Source organism: Bacillus rossius (assembly GCF_032445375.1).
Source record: "Bacillus rossius redtenbacheri isolate Brsri chromosome 9 unlocalized genomic scaffold, Brsri_v3 Brsri_v3_scf9_2, whole genome shotgun sequence".
Lineage (NCBI taxonomy): Eukaryota > Metazoa > Arthropoda > Insecta > Phasmatodea > Bacillidae > Bacillus > Bacillus rossius.
The window spans coordinates 25,561,182-25,582,321 of NW_026962013.1; the positions used below are offsets into that span (position 1 = coordinate 25,561,182).

At 38.0% G+C, this 21,140-nt stretch overlaps 1 protein-coding gene and 1 long non-coding RNA gene across 2 annotated transcripts in view; one reads left to right on the plus strand and one right to left on the minus strand.

Annotated features, from left to right (window-relative positions):
- Positions 1 to 21,140, plus strand: part of LOC134542858 (suppressor of lurcher protein 1-like) — a 443,271-nt gene that overhangs the window by 258,039 nt on the left and 164,092 nt on the right. The window lies entirely within an intron of this gene.
- Positions 1 to 21,140, minus strand: part of LOC134542859 (uncharacterized) — a 413,602-nt gene that overhangs the window by 52,318 nt on the left and 340,144 nt on the right. The gene's annotated exons all lie outside the window — the stretch shown is intronic.

The following is a 21,140-nucleotide window of genomic DNA, read 5'->3' on the forward strand; positions in this document are numbered from 1 at the left end:
AATTCAAAGCGGACCACGAGTCCAAGTGCCCAACCCCCGCATGGTAGACTCTTTTCTACTCTGTCCAACACTTCATCCAGACCATCCTCTATCTCCTGTAAATTCCTACACGTAATGCATGCAAATTTGCATCCCGCATGAATGCGCCCAGGGATTTCCCTGTGTCTATGCAGGTTTGACCTGTGCCCAACCTATCTCTAGTTATAGTCTAGATTTAAGAGTGAGGGGAGTTAGTCATGGCGCCAATCGCTGCCATGGCTGGCCAATCCCCTCCTAGCACATGATGCATGCGACCCTCTCCCTGCATGGCTAATCCCAGCATGACTAGGCGTATAGGCTTCGGCCTGAGACGCACCTAGGTCCCTCCCTAACCCGGACCCCTCCAAAATACACTTAGTTTTAGTTTAGTTAAAAAAATAATAAAAGTACCTGTGTCCATTGCAGGTTTTTACCTGGGTCAGATTAGTTGGCTTTCAAGCTAGACCTTCCAGTGGGGCGTCAGCCATGGCGCCAATCGCCAATTAGCACACGATGCACGCGCCCTTGTCCTGCATGGTTAAAAACCCGCATGGTAGACTGTATAGGCCTCGGCCTGAGACACACTTAGGTCCTCCCCTAACCTGGACCCTCCCCTTACACACTTAGAATAATTTAGGCTAGGAAAATACCCCCCACCCACCCCTTACCACTAGTAGCTAGCTCGATGGATGCATGGAAGTGGCGCACCTGGGGGGTGCTGTCACAACTTAGAAACACACAACTTAGAAACACACAAGCTAGAATCTTCTAAGTTATGCCTGTTCTAAGTTGTGTGTTTCTAAGTTATGTGTGGTTCCCGCACTCTGGCACAAAACAAGTACACTGATAGAAAGGTTTGTTTGCCTCAACAAAAAAAAATTTCTTTGTATGCGGCAAAATAAATATATTTCGTTGATTCAAACAAATATTTTTAGTAGGAATGATTTTGTTGACCCAACCAAATGATTTTTTTTTTCTCAATTGAACTGTATATTTCGTTAGGTGTAACAAAACAGTTTTATTATTAAAAAAAGTTTGGTTAGGCTAACAAAATATTTTGTTACGGCAAGTAAATATTTGTTTCGCCATATATAAACCAATATTTCTGTGACTCAAACAAACCTTTTTCCCTATGTGCGCCTGAGGTCCTCACCAAGTGTATGGAAATTAAAATAATTATATTATAATTATGGCTGGTAAAGTATAAATTCGATCAAATTAAAAAAAAATTAAACAAATGCTTAGTATTCAGACATCTCCTATCATTAGCCTTTCTGGTGTTGTATTAGAATATAATAAAATAATTTGGATTTATTTACATAATAACAGTACTATGGCAATTGTAAATATAACTTGTGCTACTACACGTGCCAAAAAAATTTCCGATTAAATTAAATGTTAATTTATTTTTTAATTTATTTTATTTTTGCTTGGGAATCCCCTGAGGTCCACTAAGTGACGTCTGTAGTTTACTCGGATAACTTTGAAACTTTGATTTATGGTTTCCATGATACAAATGAAACAAAATTGTTTAAGCAAACAATAAAAAATTTAAAAATTTTACTGTCGGACATCTCCTGCTTCTACACTAAGAATTAATAACTAACTTCAGATTTTACATACATTGGAATTTGTCAAGCGGCAGTCATAATTCATGTAAACACAAGTATGGCAAATATGTTAATAAAAAAACATTATACTGAAAAAAGATATCTTATTATCCCACTTTATATGCGAAGGCGTAATTTTCCCCATACCAGCTTTATAACCCAAGAGTGGCTTCAGAGGGGAGGGGAGTTGTCTATTGCTCCTTCCGAGATTGACATTTATTATTTTACCCTTTTTTTGAGGGTATATATAAATGTTCTTTTAAATACTTTATTTCAGGTGTTAAACTTTTCTCTCATAAAAAGTTGTACTAAAATATTAAAGTTCATTAGTTGAGACCATGAATTTGTAAATATTCCAAGAAGCTACGTCCTTTCTTTGTACGATAGGTATCCCGTTACGAAAAGTCATTCTAGAGCAGCCCCTGCGATGACTAGACCAGCACGAACTATGTTGTTTGCGCCACAAATTACAGTATGAGTCACGTAACTATTATCTAATTTGGATGGTTTCCGTAAGTAGTACCTGTGGACTGACTCCTATTTCCCAACTGCCACTTTTAAAAACATTACATGATGTTTGTTTGCGAACGCTGACAACCACATTAGGTTGTTTACAAACACTGTCGTATTTGAGACAGTTTACACGAGACATAAAGTCACACAATCTTTACATTGCTAGGCGAAGGTTTCGGAAATGGCGCAAATGGGTTTCGAACTTGGCGTCTGTCGGCATAGGAGAGTCATCAGAGACGATGGTGATGAGATGCTAAAGGGAGCTTTGGCGTGAAGAATGGGTGGGCCAAACGGTAATCAAGCCTTGGTAATTATTGAAAACTATAATCGACAATGTATTTCTCACTTCATCCATAAATAGAACAGCTTAAAAGTAAAAAAAAACATTAGTGTTCTATGTAAGAAATTAACTGTTTATGTGAACAAGTTTCCAAATTATTATTGAAATGAATTACACCAATCGTTTTATGTGCCCCACATAAATGTGTTAAGAAATGTAAAAGTTTTTTATTTGTATTTTAGCATGACAGTAAAATATTTTTCCAAAACTTTTCTGAAAATATTATCTTCTGAAACAGATATAAATAGATATTTCATCAGGCGTATGCAGGTTGGCGCCACTCTATATTTAGCGACCCGTCCGCTGCCGTAAAAAGCAGGATTCGTCAGGAGTGGCTCAGATCGGGCCATCAATGATGCAGAGGTGTTGCCAACTGCGCGGACACGGGAGTTGATATGGCCTCTGTGTCCGCGGCGTCGAAACTACACTGGAAAAAAATGCTAATATCCGTAAACGCATGGAGTAAGTAATTGCCAGGTGATGCCGTGCTGTGATGCCGAATTGTAAAACCGTGCGGAAGTGTTGCTTGAATACGCCTGATGTTGATCAATGAGTATTAATAAGTATGATTTCTGTCGTCGAACACAGACACTTTAATAAAATACAGTACACTTCAAAATTGTTTCCACAATACAAAAGCTACACTTCAGCCTGTGTGTTTTGGGCGCCCTGCAAATATGGTGCAGACCATCAGCTAGGGAAAAATGTAGCTTTATGCTGTATACATATAGTAATAATACATGCATGCCTAGACATGTAATGGAAGTTATAAAACGTAAAGGTACATTAAGTAGCATAATTTCCGATGAGTCCATGTACAGAAACAAAATTTCTGTACTTTTACAAAAGATTCATTTGTAAACCAGTTTCCAAGGAAATGTTTGTTGTACTACAAGTACAATATTGGCTATGGTAATTTTTGCATTTATGAAATACGTTTTTACAGATATAAATGAATATTTCTTATGATGATTTCCACATAATTTCATAAAGAATTAATTTAGGAGTCAAACCTTTTTTTAATAATGGAAAATACAATCGAATATTCAACAAGTTGACTTTATTTTGTTTTGGTTTGCTTATTTGTGGCGTTAATACTGGAAAGCTATTGGGGGAACGGCTTACAAATAAATCAAACGATTGGAGATACTAGGACAACATAAAGCACCCAAACCCAGTCAAACTGAGAATCATACTTTGTAGTGTTACAGTTGTTTTCATGAATATATACAAATTTACTAAAAACTGTAATTTTAAATTAATATTTCTGTTCGGATTACAAAAAAATAATCTCTCATACATGTGTTTGAAAGAAATTTTAAAACGTTTGAAATGTAACATATTAGTATGCTGGTTAATTTCCCATGCAATGTATAGTTTGATTACTTGCATTATATTTTTAGTAATGGTAAAAAAACTTTTTTTACATTGTATCATTGTATGTATACTTGCGGATGGTTTACCCGCGCAGGCTACGATCATGGAGATACCAGCTGTTTGCAGAACCATCACGGTAAACGGTAAGAAGGCTACTGCCAGTTGGGCATTCCGAATTTTGTCATTGAACGTGGCTTCGACGGACCTGTATCGACCTCTGTCAATGAGACATTGTTTACCGATTCGTACATGGTTGGTTATTTCTTGTTAGTTAGTTGAAAGGCACTTACGGTGCCCGTTGAATAATTATGAATATAACTAACAATTTAGTTAAATATACACGAAATACTTATCAAAGAATAAATTGCTTTTAATTTTCTGCAAATAAAAATTATTTCATATATAAAAATAAGAAAATTGATTTTAATGAAGAACCCCTTAAAAAACTACACTGCATATGAACTGTCTCATTCAACTATTTTTAATGAATTATAACGATATATTTACGTAGTTAAAGTTGATTTTCAGCGATAAATTGAATATGTACTTACTTTCCGAGGTTAATTAATCAAATTCAAAAAATAAAGAATGATTAACAACTCGCGAATTCAAAAAAGCTTTTCTTTAGCTTCTAGCATCATGTTTCTGTGAGAAAAAAAATTCAAATCCACGTTTTAACACACTTTAAAAAAAATGTGAAAGCCGGCCTCAGACCTCTGGTAGTTTACTTCCCGTCACACGCTGGCATTCTGCAGGCAGGTGCTATCTTAAACCGTTAACAGTGAGTCAGTTATGAGCGTCAATATAATAATGTTACTGTCATATTGCTAGTACTGAAGGGCCATTCCTGTTTATTTATCACGCTATATATTTCATATTTTATTTTTTTGCTGCAAAATTTGTCACCAGATTTTTACTAAGTGTTACCGAATAGGTGCAGAAGAGCGCGTCAGTATTCATTATCATAGGCATAGATCCCGGGAGGGGTCAGCAACCCCCCAATCTTCTGGAATTAAGAAGACCATCACTAAGGGGGCCCGCTTGCGCTTGAAAAATCATGACTATAAAACAGAGCTTATAAACTTAAACGTCAAAACTATTTGTGTCGTTAAAACCCACCCGCAAAACCCTCGGGCCGCAACTCCCCCCACCCCCTTGAGAATTTCCGCAGGCCCCCCTTGCGAATCCTATAGATTGGCGCCCCTGATAATGATTACGAATAATTGTAAGTACGTATTTTATTTGGTCTTAAATGATATTTAGTAAATATCTGATGATGAACCTTTGAACGAAACATGAAATGCAATAGCGCTACAGAGATAAATTTACCGGCGAAACCCACACGAAACACAACTGACAAGAAAATAAAATATCTAACTGGCATGTTGGGACTGAGCCTTTGATATCGCTTCGCGGAATTTTTGGAGAACCACTTCTCTGAAAGCCTAAGCATCGAGTGGAAACAGTGACGAAACCGCGCCCAAGTCAACATGTATACAAGGTAGAGATCAGTCAGCAAACATTGTCTGACGATACGTTCAGTTCAAACAGCATGTTTCCTGGCTGCGAGTATTTGCAAGTCTCCTCAGCAAAGCAGGATGCTCAATGTTTAACTGTTATATTATTCAACACGAAGTTTGACCACCACGCGTGCACGATGAGTTTCAATGTTTGCACGAGATTCAGCAACTTCGGTAGACGCGATCTCGCGAAGTACGGTTGATATTTGTATGTACGTAGAAATACAAGGACTTGAGGAGTGTAGTACATTCATAAACACACAGCATGTTACATAAGTGTGAATAGAATCTAAGGAACCAGAAAAATGTAGTTATTTTCAGTCATGCGTACGAATAAAATCTAACATTTTACATGTTAGTACTTTTTATTAGTGTCATGCTATTTCAAAATAGTTATTTAACTTATAACACTTCAATTCAAAAATTAACTATAGTAAAATTGTTTCTTGAATAGTAATCTAGTCTTCGGGTGGGAGTATTTCAGAAAAATAAAAACTTGTTTTTACATTATAAATTTTATAAATAATCGTAGGACACTCTATGTTCGTAATTGCCAAAGAGTTCTTCTAATGCATTGAGGGTTAAGGTTTTATTTCCAACCTCCGGAATGATTTTACTGTTTAAGTTTCAAGTCGGTGCCCAAATTTTTCGAATATCACTATCATATTGTAGCCTATATCCCGTCTCATTAATCTCCCATTCAACCAAACCTAAAACCCTTAGATACTTTATTTTTTCCTCCAAAGCGCCTACGAGTTATTTTGCTTACTTAAACATCCCAGCTAGATGCTTTTCTGCTTCAAATTGTTTACAATTAAAAATATAACTTGTTAAATTTTCCAATCCTCACAGTATGCCTTCAATGTCTTTAATGTAAGTAGAGCCACGACTATTTTCCGGATTCATTGGGTAGCAAAGTAGGCTTTAAGGACACAAACATGCGCTTCAAATTAATGAGTGGACAGCATTGCGCTTTACATGTTTTTAGCTAACCTGAGCCAGTTAAAATCAAGAAGAAAAAGTGGTTATGGAATCACCTTTTCGGAATAAAAAAAAGCTTTATTATTTATGTACAAGTGAGTCCGCGTAGTAATAGATAGTCAAATTAGTAGATGTTATTTAGAATAAAATATAAATTATGTTTCCTAATACTACAAACAGAAAGGGGGGGGGGGGGGGGTACAAATACATTCGTGGTATTCAATCACCTCCAGGAAACTGGACAGGTGTAAAAAATAATTTTAACTTCTGTAAAGGAATGTAATGTTGTAATGACTATAAGGCAGCCTGCGGCGGGCGAGCGAGTGTCTTCGCCTCGTCAGCTCGGGGTTCGCCGCCCGGCCTCGCGCTGCTAGGGGCTGCGAGCCGGCAGCGCCTGGTTTCAGTGCAGGAATCCCCGACTGCGTGGTCCACCGACCAGAGCTCACCTGCTTCTTCGCCGCGGGAGAGCTGGAGTAGTGGCGTAGTAGAGTGGTAGTCTCCAGGAGTGTAGCGAGGTGCCTACCTGATAGTCTCAGGAGGTACTGCAGGCTGGAGGTCTCCTGTTCGAACCCACGGAGAGCGAGAGCGTCCGGCGACCGAAGCTACACAGGGCATAACCGTGAGCAGTAAATAAATGACGTTGTTATGGAACAGAACAAGCATGGACTAGTTTTTGAGTATAGCTAACGACTACTCAGACGAATGCAAATCCTTGACCGATAACTGCGAAGGCTCCAGAGATACGAATCCCGCCCACTATAGTCCTCCCTCTCCCCGACCTTGTTCCCCCTCGTTCCACGTCCTCTTCCTTGAAGAGTTGACTATGGTGGTGTCATAAATAAGATTAAAAACCCTCATCCCAAAGAGTCATTACAATTGTTGTTAGAAATGAAATAAGCAATTGCAGTTGGTGTCAGAAGCTAAAAACCCTTACACTTCAATCAAAAATAATATAACAAATTTCCACCCGTAAAATTTTATAGTCCATAACTTTTTATACATAATAATTACTATATATACAGTATTGTATACCTTATTTTAAATTAACTTAAAATGTTCATACATTCTACTATGTAATGATGATGCAGTATGGTCGTAATTTTTCCAAAAACTTTTTATTTCCTTTTCAAATGATTTAATTCTGTCTCACATTGTAAAAATGTGCCACCACCAAGAAACTATAAATAAGCTCACGAGCGTGAATAAAATATATTTTTTGTCATGGTTGATAAATCTTTACTGTCTTCACATGTTTCATGGGAGTATTTTTAATTTCATTCAAACGCTATTAATTTTTTGCCCGCGTGATCGCGTCCGAAGTGCTGCAGCGATGAATAACCGCGCAATCACGGTGTGTGTAGTGTTACTGCGTGGCTTTTAGCATTCCGTAACCTGACTTGTCTTAATTTTCTCTTTAGAAAGGGGCATAGTCTTCTTGCCATTTTGTTGTGGGCCTTAAAATTGTAATTCAAGGTTTTTCTTGATGATTGTTTTAACGAGCCGATTGATCTAACATTAATTATTTTTGCATACTATTTTTATGACGGCTCCGTTATTTTAAACTCAAGGCCCGTATTATTGTTTAACGTTATACTTCTGATATTGTTAATGGCCAGACCGTGATCTTCTTTCACGTAAATTTTGTATGTTGTTATTATTATAGGCGAGGAATTATATTAAATTGTTTGTTCACAACGCAACCGACAGTGTGTGTTGAATTTCGATCCCAAACGTTGCCAGCAATATTAAAAGATTGAATGTGTTGCCATTATGAAAATGTGATCAATAAACAGTTAGCCCTACGCGCTTCTTGCTCTTATTTAAGACCTTGTAAGACCTTGTTGCACACCCTGACTGACGTGTAGCTACGATACTTGCGTCCGCAAGCGTCTGACATCACGTGACGGCCCTTCACTCAAGATAAGACACGAAAGCCTCGGCGAGACAGGATGGGCTTTTGAAATTAGTGGTGGAAAGTGCGTAGGTAAGAGTGCCAAAGTGCGGAAGACAAAGGGGGGTAAAGGGGGTGGGGTGTCTCCGGGAATAATAACACTCTCTAGAGAGAGAGAGAGAGAGAGAGAGAGAGAGAGAGAGAGAGAGAAGAATGAAAATTTCACAAAGAAGAGAAAGCTTTATGTACACGGAAGAGGACGAACAACCAACCTCCCGACCTCAGCTGTTCTTTTGTCGGTTCGAGATAGCAGCGAGCCCTCTCTTAGCCGCCTCTTCGCAGGAATAAGCTGATTGAGCGTTTCTCGAACGGTAGGGGCGACTGCAGTTGAAAGACTGTAAGCGGCTTGTGGGCTGCTCAGTTCAAATGTTTTAAAATTGCAACTTTTTGAACCCACCCTAAGAGATTCCTTTATTTATTTTTTCCTCGCCTCTCGACATTCTTTTGAGTTAGACGTAAAGGTTTTATTCATTTTTTTTTCCTCCTTCAGGAAAGCTGTCTGCTTTCCGGAGCGATGCATTGGTAAAGCTTTTAAATCTATACAGATATTTTCGAATATATCACACAGAGGTGACTCATGAGTTCGTAACAATGTGAAGTTTCATTTACACAAATTTTGCTCTTACTACGTATATCAAAATATTTTGACCTAAGATCTCTGCTTAGCAGCAACAGCGAACTCAATTATATATCATTACAATAATGTGTCCCTAATATAGTGAAAATTTACATAAATGATACATGTTAGTTCACTGTTCCATAAGCAATAAAATAGTTTAAGACATAAGAAATATTAATATTTAAATCTGAATTGAGTAATGCCTTCCAGCACTTATAATTACATAAAATTGTGTAATTTACTACACACGAATTTATATAATTTAATGAACAGAACTACCTTTTCATAGTTTTATTTTTGAAATAAATAATTAACGGTAGATAAATAATTGTTTAGTAAATTATCATCGCTAGCCATAAATTCAACAAACTCATCTTTGTGTAAGGCTACACATTTTTAAAAATTAAAATTAACATATTTCATCTAACCGGATCTTATTTTGCAAAAATGTTGTTTGCTCAGGAAAAAAAATTGTTTAATTATAATACAATGTTTGATGCCGGGACAAAATGTGCCTTTTCAGTGTTCTGATACACACAAATAGCGTGTGTTTCTGCCCATTCTTCTTTATTTGACATTGAATACACCTGAGCAATAAAACCATCACGCTTACCCTAGTTACCCAATACCACATGCTTTATTTGTCAATTAATTGTTTATTCAAAACATGATAATCTTCGTGAAACAGGGATTTGAAAACAATGAAATCGTTCGTGGTATAACTAAGGCAAGCTCGATGACTCCTGACGACAAGAAATCATAGCAAAATTATTGTCACGCGTAGTTGGTCCTTATACTTTAAATATGGAACTATATGAATTATTGCAAATCAGTGATGTTTGAGCAAGAAACGAGTTAAAGCTGCTCAAATTGGAGTAAGCTTGAACTTTCAGGGGTTCCCACAGTTTCCGTGTTTAGAGTAAGAACGGGTATTTTCCCGGCCAGAGAAAACGCGCACTGTTTGCTCTCCAAACGCAGGACCACGACAGAGACGCCTCGCCTCTCTCCCCGTCGGTCGGAGGAAACCGCAGGCCGCATTACCTGCGCTGCAGTGCTTTGCACGCGCCGCTGCAGCCACTGTACTGGACCTCGCTTGTCCGCGAGCGAGATAAACGCGCCGTAATAAAATGCCACGGTCTCAGAACAAGGTGATTAGTTATACTATACATACCACGTGGATGTAGAGGAGAGGAGAAAATTGAGAGAGAGAAATAGAGATAGAAAAATGGATAAAAACAGAGACAGAGTGAAAAAGATACAGTGAGATAAAAAAATAGAGTTATTTAGCGAGATACTGGGAAGGAGATAGAGTGGGATAGTAGAGAGAAAGAGATAGATATAAAGAAAAAGAGAGATATTGCGGGATGAGTAAGAGAAAGAAAGATATTGAAGTAAAGAAAGAGACAGAGAATAGGAGTGAGATAAAGCTAAAGGTAGAGACATATAGAGACAAAATATAGACAGAGATATTTACAGAGAGATAGAGAACGAGAGACACAGAGTGATTGTGTGATAGAGAAAAATTTAGAGATAGGGGACAGAGAAAGAAATATATATAGAGATATAGACGGATAGAATAATAGAGATGGACAGAGGGGGATAAGAGAGAAAGAGAAAGAGAGAGAGAGAGAGGTAAATGATGATGAGTTCTGGTGGCCCCTTATAACTCCGCGATGGTGCCAGCCGTAACGCACGTGTGAAGGTTTTCATGGCAACGTAATTATGCAGCGGCCTGCCATTACTTTCCGCAGCACGAAGGTAAAGGGCCAACACAACATCCACTCCTGAACTCAAGTAAAGAATCCCTAACCCGGCCATGATTCGACGAGCTACAATTTGACTCATATACTCATGGTTATCAAGAGGGTGGGACAGGGGTGGGGGTTAAGTCTCACGATTTTTTTAATGCTTGGACTTACCCCATAATAGGACACAAATTACAATTATATTGTTAATAGAACTCATAGGAAACCTTACAAGATCCAGTTTACAGTTATGGTCACAGTAATTTTTACAGTCTTTGTTATTTCATATTTTAATGACGTTGTTTGAAAAATTGCCAATTAAGTTTTAAATTAGGGGTCCTGACTAAATTAAATGCCGCGGGCCTTTCGTTTCTCTACATAAGCCTGCGATTTGCATTTCAGCAAAAAAAAAATAGATAAACGACCATTAAATCAGTGTGATTTTAAAGCAAGACTTATTAAGGGGGCGTAGGTACACCAATAGAATCTTCGGCGTAATAGTGTAGTTAAATTTAATTACTTAAAAAAAGAGCGCGTGTAACTCAGTAAATGTGATAGAAATGAAAACTCTTTGGCAATTCAAACCTCGTCTCGTAATTGCTCTCTTTTTATATCTCTTTGGCGTCAGTAACGTTTCAAAACAATTTTTCACGAAAAAGTTGCATTAAAATTCGGCTTTGTAATTTAACTGACATTTTACTCTCATAGAGCTGAAAGAAGTTTGTTTCACTTCAATAATTCGAGAGAAATAATTACCCTGTCAAAATAAAGTGCGAAAAGCATTATACCAGCAAAAAAAATATTTAGTTACACAGCTAAAAAAATAATAAAATGCTGTTCAACAATATTGATTTACACAAGTAATAAAAATAATACGTACTTGAAAAAACTCAATTTTCTTGCGAATATGGTCCGTGGATCGGTGCAAAACAATAAACTCAAGCCATGTTGTGTTGCCATCAGCCCAAATACTCCCGTACTAGACGCCAGCAAGTTAGGGGCGTCAGGCGCAGGCGGGTGCCTACCGCAGGGTCGGTAGGGTTCAACCTGAGCCTCAAGCCCCCACATGGATCGGGACCCAACCAGTTCTCTGCACCGTCCGCAACATATTCCCCGTCCTTTCCGGGTCAGAAAAATTTCACAAAAAAATTTCTCGAAAACGTTATACCAAAATTGGGCCTTGAAAGTTTTCTACCATCGTGACCAAGGAAGTTTCACTTCCAAAATGCATTAGTTTACTCTGTGACCGTGTTTGGTAACGCGTCACGCTGATATGGCGAAGGTCATCAGATCGATCTCAGTGCCCCAGTTTGACTCAAATTAATTAGTACTTAGACGGTACCACATTGGTTCGTAGCCTTAAGGCTCGGTCTCACAGCCTATGCTGAATTTTTCATTTTCTCACCATTAATGATATTTAAAGGCTAAAACTGTAATTATATAAACAATACCCCAACCCCCCTTTCGTTTGTTGTTCTATCACAAATATTTTCAACAGATACATATTTACCAAGTGTAATATAATGGGTGTAAAAAACCACCAAAATTTTCGTAATTACTATGACTTGCACGAATTCTTACATCCGTTACTTTACACTTAGTGAATAACCGCTGAAAATGTTTTTTTTTTTTTTTTTTTTTCATAAAATAACACATTCAAAGTAGATGAGGTGTTGAAATTTAGAAATAGACCTTAAATAATATTAATGACAAGAAAAAGAAAAAAAATTCCAACGTGGCGTGTGAGAGCCTTTGTGCATAACCGTGTGACGTAGACACCTACAAACAAGCAAAGAAAAAAAATCGTAATACATATTCACAAGGCTTCTCAAAATAGGTTTCTGTTACTTCTGTAGCAATCTATGTAAATATGGACTTCAAAAACTTAGAGCACGTATTCGATGTATGGTTAACCCTTAAACTTTACTGCCATAATTAAGAGATGCTTAAAACCTCATTAACTAAGTAAGAGCACCACTGGCCTTACAGCGGCTCCGGCCTGGGTCATAAATGGGAAACAGTGAAGATCAAAGTATCTGCCGAAGCTTACGTTATCGAACGCTTTGATGAAGATGGCTTGACTTTGAAATTTCCTTTAAGATAAATTTATTAACTGCAAATTAAGTGAAACGTGCCAAAACCTCCCGTGTTATAAAATGTTAATAGTTTAATATTATCTATAGTATCTAAATGATACAATGATATATTTCCAACTCTCCGTGTAAAGGATTTAATGTCAAATGTAATGAATTAAGAATATACATAAACTAGTGTGTGTCCCTGTGCGAATAATATCAAAGTGAATTTTTCTTTAATTATCCCATCATGTAATAAAAATGTTATTATCAATCGTGAAAGAATTACTGATTATGATAGACTAAATAAATACATTGGTAGAAGTGGGCTTTGGTAGAAATTAGAGATTTTACCTTATATTGGTTGCAATTGGTTGTAAAAAAATGTGTATTTATTGTTATATCTCCGGCTTCCGAGTTCGTAGCGTGATAAAACATACACCAGTTTTTAAGACTAATCACAAACTCTTTAACACAAGAAATGTTCATCAAAATCGGTCCAGTAGTTTTTTCGACATACTTGAACAAACAAACAGACAAATAATAATATAAAAATTTAGTAATAATAATTATTCTAAAGTAAAGATACAATGTAATGAGCTGGCAGGGTGGAGTTTATGCAATGGAGTAAAGTAAAAAAATGCTAAAATATTATGGAGATAAACCATTGAAAATCAAGATAAATGTACAACTATGTAAAAATAAATGCACATTAGATGTAGAAGGAAATTTGTATGGAATACCGCAGAAGAAAGTGAAAGGTAAAGTAAACATCAGTCTATGACAACTGAACCATAATAGCACACGCAGCATTCCAAAAATAGGATTTAAGTGACCTTGACCGATACAATATCTGCGATTCCAGCCTTTAAAAACATCTAAGTAGGAATTTTATATTCTTATAAAAAGAGTAGCTTTCTTATATATACATGATATTTGTTTTTATAGTATTTAAATGTTAAAAATTCATATACAAATTAGACCTTCTTTGATGTCTTAGAATTTCCCGTCAAAAAACTTTGCGAAAACTAAACTTGAATTGAAAACCTGAAAACAATACAGGAAAAGCAAACGTGACTTAAACAGTCTACGCCTTGCTGTTGCAGCATGGAAGTTTGATTATTATGTAACTTCTGCATAATAAAAAAAACGCTGAAGTGAACAGCCATATAGAACACATTCCTTAGAAATTGTTGAGATACCTAAGATTAATTTCCCACGAGTCAAAAACCCTCCCCCTCCCCCTCTCGGTTAGTATTTGCGTGCTCGTAAAAATTACTTCTTTATTTTCATTTTTGGGAAAGTAGAACCTCAAGCTTCTAGGTGTTTTTAGCTTAAATTAAATATCTGTTGAGTTAGGTCAGACACATATAAAATTATATAAAATCGTTTAAATGTTCGAATACTCAAAAAATAGTATTTTTTATTATTATTATTGCTTTCGCTTGTGCGAGCGAAGAACTTCGGATGTTCTCGGGACTTTTTGTGGAGAGGGGAACGTTGTTAATATTAAGTTCTCCTTAATTGTTCACCGCTTTCCAATGAGTCAGTATAAAACAAAGGGAGCATGACGTGAAAACCATGTGTTGTATTATTTTTCCGTATAGGTGTAACAACTGAAGTTTTACCCATTTATTGTCTCCGGCATTATTTAAATTATGTCAAATTTTTTGTTCATGGTTTTGCTGTAAACTTTTGAGGCATTTAAAATTGTGAAGAGAAAAAAATAAAGTTGCATTGCATTTCACCGTTAGAGTATATTTCACTTGGATGATTTTTTAACAGTGTACATTGCCTCTAGTTTACATCACGGCTGATATTCTCCACTCGTAACTGTGTTTAACTACTTCATAAATTACTTCATGTGCAAACATAATAGGTTCTAAACTATCCGCTTCCTCACCACAGCCACACATTTTGGTTGTTCGGCGTTTACAGCAAAAATAAAATTTTTTTTTATCCCCAGTTCATTAACGCGATCGATTAAAAATAGAGGTTGAAGATTTTTGTACCTGAGGTTGAGCCAACACGTGGCTCTGGGGAACAACGAATGGGGTGGAGAATCATCTTACCTTATACAGAAATATTTCCGGCGCCTAGCATGTGTCGGTGACATCAAAGGGATCCCTGTTGTTGCGGGGAACGAACCACCCTTATATTTCCCCTCCCCCTTTCCCGGATCCTTCCTATTCAGCAGCAAAGGCGCATGACCACTCCTACCATTGTCTTGAGAATCCTTTGTGTTCCGTCGTCTCGTCGAGGCGTCTTACGGGCGCCGTCGTTGCTTCCCCGAGCACGCGGGGGGTTTCCATTGCAACCATCCCCCACCCCTTCCTTAAACAGCTCCAGCAATCCCTTCTTCCACCGCCGACCCCAATAACAATTAACTGGGCGCCTTCCCCTCCCTTCCCATTTCCCAGGCCTGCGCCGGCGATCCATCTCGGGCTGCGAGCAGCGGCATACAACCCGGGGACAGCCGATCACCGTGTTGTTCGCAGCGATTCGCGCGCAAAAACGCTCCGTTGTCGACGAGACTTCGCAAACGCGAAACACCTCATCTGCAATCTCACCTCTCCTAAATTATTTTGCTTTTTTATTTAGTGTTTTTGTCCATGCTTTTAAATCAATTCATAACATACCCGTATTTAATTGTTCATAATTATTTTTCTACTAAACCTGTCCATATTTAATGGTTTTTTTATGAACTTATGGCGCCGTCTGCCCAAGCACACATACGGTGCGCAGAGTTTCATGTAAAAGTTGGTGTTTACGGAAAGCATTTAAGAATTCGCTGAGGGCCGAAAATATTACTTCTTTTGTTTTCAGATTAAGTTTTTAAACTGTATTTTTATAAGAGTTAAAATGTCTAAAAGGCATGAATTCAGAGTAATTTTTAGGCATAAAACAATTGGCACAGATTCTTGAAAGCACTTAAGGTGCTTGCAATAAACCTTTGCCTTTATTTCTATGCCATACAATGTTACGGTCACCGCTCAAATTTCACAGATGTCCAATGGATGACGAGAAGACTGCGCACCATTTTAGAGCCTTGCGCTTAGAGGCGATACCACGCTAGAAGCACCAGCGAGCGTCGCGCTTATCATCCCGCCTTACTAACACACATACACCCCGACTATATGGGCCCCTTAAAAGCAAATTTTTATGTCAGTCCTTGGATGAACTGAAAACCTGATATCATGAAGCATAAACTTTTTAATTGACCCTTCATATGTAGCCTTCAAATTAAATTTAGTTACTTTTAGTATATCATTCATTAAATCAATAAAAATTGAAAATATAAACCTAATTTTTGGGGGGAAAATCAAAATTTTTAATATTTACCTAATGAAAGATATATATATATATATATATATATATATATATATATATATAAGAGTTTTAATATAAGGCTACATACTTATGTTTAACCCAAAACTGCATATCATATGATTTAATGGTTTCAGTTCATGCTAGGGCTGATACACAATTTTCTTTAATTTTAATTTTAAAATCATTGAAAAAATACATTTTTAGTAATAAAACACATTTCATAAACAATAAAATATGGTTGTATAATGAATTTATTTAAATTCCTGTGCAAAACACTAAATAATAAAATTAATATAATTTGAAATACTACCCCCTTAAGGCTCTGTATCGCACGTAGGATTGGTTATTTATATTTGTTATAACTGCTATAATATAAGGGATATTCTCCAAATTAATTCTGTAATTTATTACACATTTGATTGTTTTGTGACAAATTTCCCAACATACATATTTACTAAACGTTAATTCCGAGCTTAAAACGTCAAGAAAATTATGGTACATGAGAAACCATGACTAGGCATATTATATGCATGTAAATAGCAGAAAAATTTATAGTATTTTTAATATTTATTATATTTATATTAAAACATTTTTTTTTTTTCGTTATTATTAAGTTCATTACCATCTCACAGTCAAGATTGCTGTCACAGTGAGGTGCTTTCAAAATTACCAGTGAGGCGCAGGCCCTCTGCCCCCCGCCCAATCCTTTTTTTCTCTTTGGGGATCTAAGCTTATAAGGGCCAGCCTACCTGAAGTTTAGCCATGGAAATGCGGGTTGTAGTCCTAATTCGGGCGTGGTTGGTTTCTTAGAAATAATAAGATTGTAGCCGTCCCTCACTAATCCTCTAGGCATTATTATATATATATTAAAAAGACAGTCAGAGCAGTTAATATTGGAAAGCTATTCAGGGAAATGTTTAGAAATAACTGGTACTGGTACGAGACAACACAAATAATAAATGCCCGGGTAAGAATCCGATCTCAGTATTACTGCGAACACTATTTTGTAGTGATAAAGTTGTTTTCACGTAAATATACAAATTTTTAAAAAATCTGTAAATTTACGTTAGTATTTACCTTCCATTTACAAAAGAAATAATGCAGTATAGCACCGCACCGGTACCTTAAAATTCTACTGAGACTTCAAGAAAGGAAGTTCTCAAGAGGTGTTAAGAAATTTTAAATATTTGTTAGGTGGGGGAGGGGAGAACGGGTAATTCGAAGCCACGTGATAAATGAACATGGTATTTAATGGTTTCACACTCGAAGCACGTTACATCGTGTTACTTTCCAACCCAGGAAGGTGAGGGTGATTTCACAGGCAGGTTCCGTCAACAAAACTTAGGCGAACAGCTCCGAAAATGACATCGCTCTTCGAACAACCAACCATCAACTCGGTGCGCGTGTCGCTCGATCTTGCGCAATTTCCGTTCGGCGCGCCCGCGAAACTTTGCGCTAATGTATCCGCGCGCGTGAGTGACGAGGGTACAAGAGGTGAAGGGGCAATGTGGAAAAGGAGGGGGGGGGGGGGCAAATGGCGGTGGCGTGAAATTATATCTAAGGGGCAGGAGGGGGCATGGGTGGAAATTCGCGACCTCGGTTTTCACCCTCCAGCTCTCTCAACCTTGGCTCGCTACCAAGCGGCGCATTTGACGGGGGGAAAAGGGGGGGGGGGGGAAGGTGAGGGTTAAATGCTGCCGAGAAGTTAGATGGAACAGAGCTGAGGGTGACGCCACGAGAGTGGATGAGAGGCGGACGCGAAATGTGGGAAGTTATGCCGCGGAAAGATTACCCGTAGCCGGCGGAGAAAGAAAGCGGCGAAGGTTCTGAAAAGTTGGACTACAACGAAGTAGGTGGAAAGGAGAGATCGTCTCGCCTGTTTCGTTGTTAAGAGATCGCTCCGGAGCGAAATCTTCACGATACATTTTACCACACTCTTTTACGAAGAAGGAAGGAACGTGCTTTAAGCGTGACATTCCCTTTTTTTTTATTTTATTAATTTCACTTGGGCTTAATGTAGTCTCGACAGCGAGGTCATTTGACACTGTAACACGTGACGATACCGAGTGGGGTTGTTGCGGGAAGGAATGCGTCATGACTAGGAGCATGTATGTTTCGCTAAAAGATTTCGAGTGTAGCTGAGAGATGAAACACTGTAAAATCGTCTGAGTTTCGTCATTGGGTGAGTTTTTTTTCATGTACGTCTCTAATGTCAGCACACCAGTCACAGTAATTCAGTGCGGAAGCAAACGCGTCCTTTGTGGCACGGTCAGATAAGGCAATTGCTTCTCTCGCAGGCGGCCGCCGGTTGAAGGGGGGAGGGGAATCATCGATGGCGCAGGCATACCAGTCCAATGGGTGTTCAGAAATTTTTTTTTTCGCGAGAAATCCTGCATTTAGACATGTGCCATTGCAAGGAAACATCCTATAGCGTTTGCCAGGAATGAGTTCGGTAAACCTTGGAAATCCTTATCAGGACTCGAACACTGTTTCTCTTGAAGATAATGGGTTCTTCTTGCTATGGTTCAGCAGTCTTAAGATGGAACGATAATCATTTATTTTTTCCTTTCACGTTGCGTAAAATTGCAACGAAGCAAACTGTGGCACATAAGCTTTTCAGGGTGCAAACATGGCTGAGAGATTATTTTATGCTTTTGTGAATATCCCGACACATATTTCACCAAAACCTCTGGATTTTCATTCAACGAAGCAAAAAAAAAAAAAAAAAAAAACGAGAGAGAGAAAAAAAAATCCAAATGACTAATAAGAGACGCGCAGACGAACATTTTGCAATTATTGCGCAAAAACAAGCACTAAACCAATTTTTACTTGTTTTTCAGTATTTGCTTATAGCGGACTAATCAAGAAATGTTTTAACAGGAATTCTAAGTTATAGTATCACAATATGAATACAAATAGCTATCCACCTCTGCTACAGAGTGGGCGTTTGAACGTTTTGTGTGTGATTTTGTAGTGGAAGATTTGGGAAAGAAGAAATAATGTGTAATATGTTTACAGTTTAAGAACTTGGAGAAAGTAAAGCCATAAAATGTCAGCTCAACTTGTGTTGATTTTCATAAAGAGCACGTCAACGTAAAAGCATAGCGTTAAAATCTATTTCATTTATAACCTGCCTCAAATTTGACAGTTCTCACAAGCAGTACTCAACTGTCACCTGCAACGCGCAACGCACGGTGATTGCTGGGTCTCAGTGCAAAGGTGTTGCTGATTACGAGGGGGGGGGGGGGGATAGATTGTCACATCTCACCTCCTCAGACGCGTAGGGCTCTGCGCCATCAGATGTCTACATACTCGACCCGAACCACCCCCCCCCCCCCCCCCCCCCCCCCGTTCTGCCATCAACCACGCAGTGACATGTAACAATATTTACTTTTAATTGGCTGCAACATATTTTTTTTTATTCTCAAAATAAAAAAAAATCCTTCTTTTACCTTCCCTGAAATTGCGCAAACGCATTTCTTCTCAGTTAGGTGCCTCGCGGAGTTGTTTGTAGAAAGATTCGTTATTGACATTTCATTAGATTTGCACAGGCCACTTGCCTTTTAAATTTTGCCTTTTCACGCTGTAGCACGCGGACAGAGGGGCCGTCTCCGTCTCAGATCAACAGTAGATCATTGGTACTACTTTTAAGAAATGTCCAATTAGCGACAAGTCACATGAGCACACTATACACTAATTTTTTTTTTTTGTACTTTAACAAAAGATTTAGTACGAAACCATTTGCCAAGAAATAGTTCGTAATACTACATACAAGAAAGATATTTTAAATTTGTAAATCACATATATAAATTTAGTTTGAGTGTTGATACTGAGTATTACTTACAAAGCTTGGCACACACAATTATACTTTCATTGATGTTTCATTTAAGCATGTTTTTTACCATTTATTTTAAAATGCTTATTAAATTGCGCATTTAATACTGGAAAGCTATCCAGAGAATGGTTTACAAATATGTAACTTTAACTATCGGAGGTTCTGGGACAACACAAAGCATAAATGCCCGGGTAATAATCCTAATTCAGTAATACTGCGAACACTATTTTGTACTGATACAGTTGTTTTCATGTAAATGTACAGATTTACAAAATTCATGTCAATTTACATGAATATGTCTGCTCCATTTATTAAAAAAAAAGTTACAGCGTAGTGCAGCAGGCCAAAGCTCTCGAAATCTGAAGGAATTCAGTGGAGGGGGAAGGGGGTTCGGGCTGCTTAAGCCCCGCTCATGTTGGCCCACCTGTGTACGCCGCCCTCCGTGGTGTGTCGAGTGTGGGGTGGTATATACACGAGGTGGCCGGTGCTGGCGCCGCAGCAAACTGCAACCGCCTCATCCTTTACGATCGCCCCCTGCAATCGCGGGGGACAGGGCCGGGATAAACTTTGGGAAGGGCGCCTCGAAGCACTAACCCTAAAGCCATCCCCTCCCCCATCCTTCCTCTTCAACACATTTACCCCGTCTGAACTTACGACGTAAATTGCCCGCAGGAAAATTTAGCGCGACCGATTAAGTGCTGTTCAAACCTAGGCCGGCCTGCACGTACCGTCATGAAGCCCAACGCAGGGTGGATTTCGGTCACGTGGGTGGACGTCAGAGTTTTGGGAAAAGAGGGGAGGAAGCAGCCACTCGCGAACCCAAAATCTAGCCGACGATTATAATTTTTTTTAAAATACACAGCCTTTTTGTGTTACATTAATTGCTTCGGAACAAACAATAATAGCATAACTTATAAAAATTATCGACTATTTAAGATAAATATTTTAATTTTGTTTTGTGTGCTTGTTATAGGATAAAAGCTAAAGTAAAGGTTCAATCTCAGTCATGTCAACATGAATAAAATGCTTAATAAAACACAACAATTTATCAATTATCAGTGATTCCTAACCAAAACGTGCTTCAAAACTTCTACAAATTAAAATTCTCACCTTTAACTTTGGCAGTTTTCATTGGTTGGAAGTGACGACCACTCAAACTATAAATTCACAGTATAACTCATGATCGGAAGTGAATAGATTAAATTTATAATTCTTAAGTAATTCAG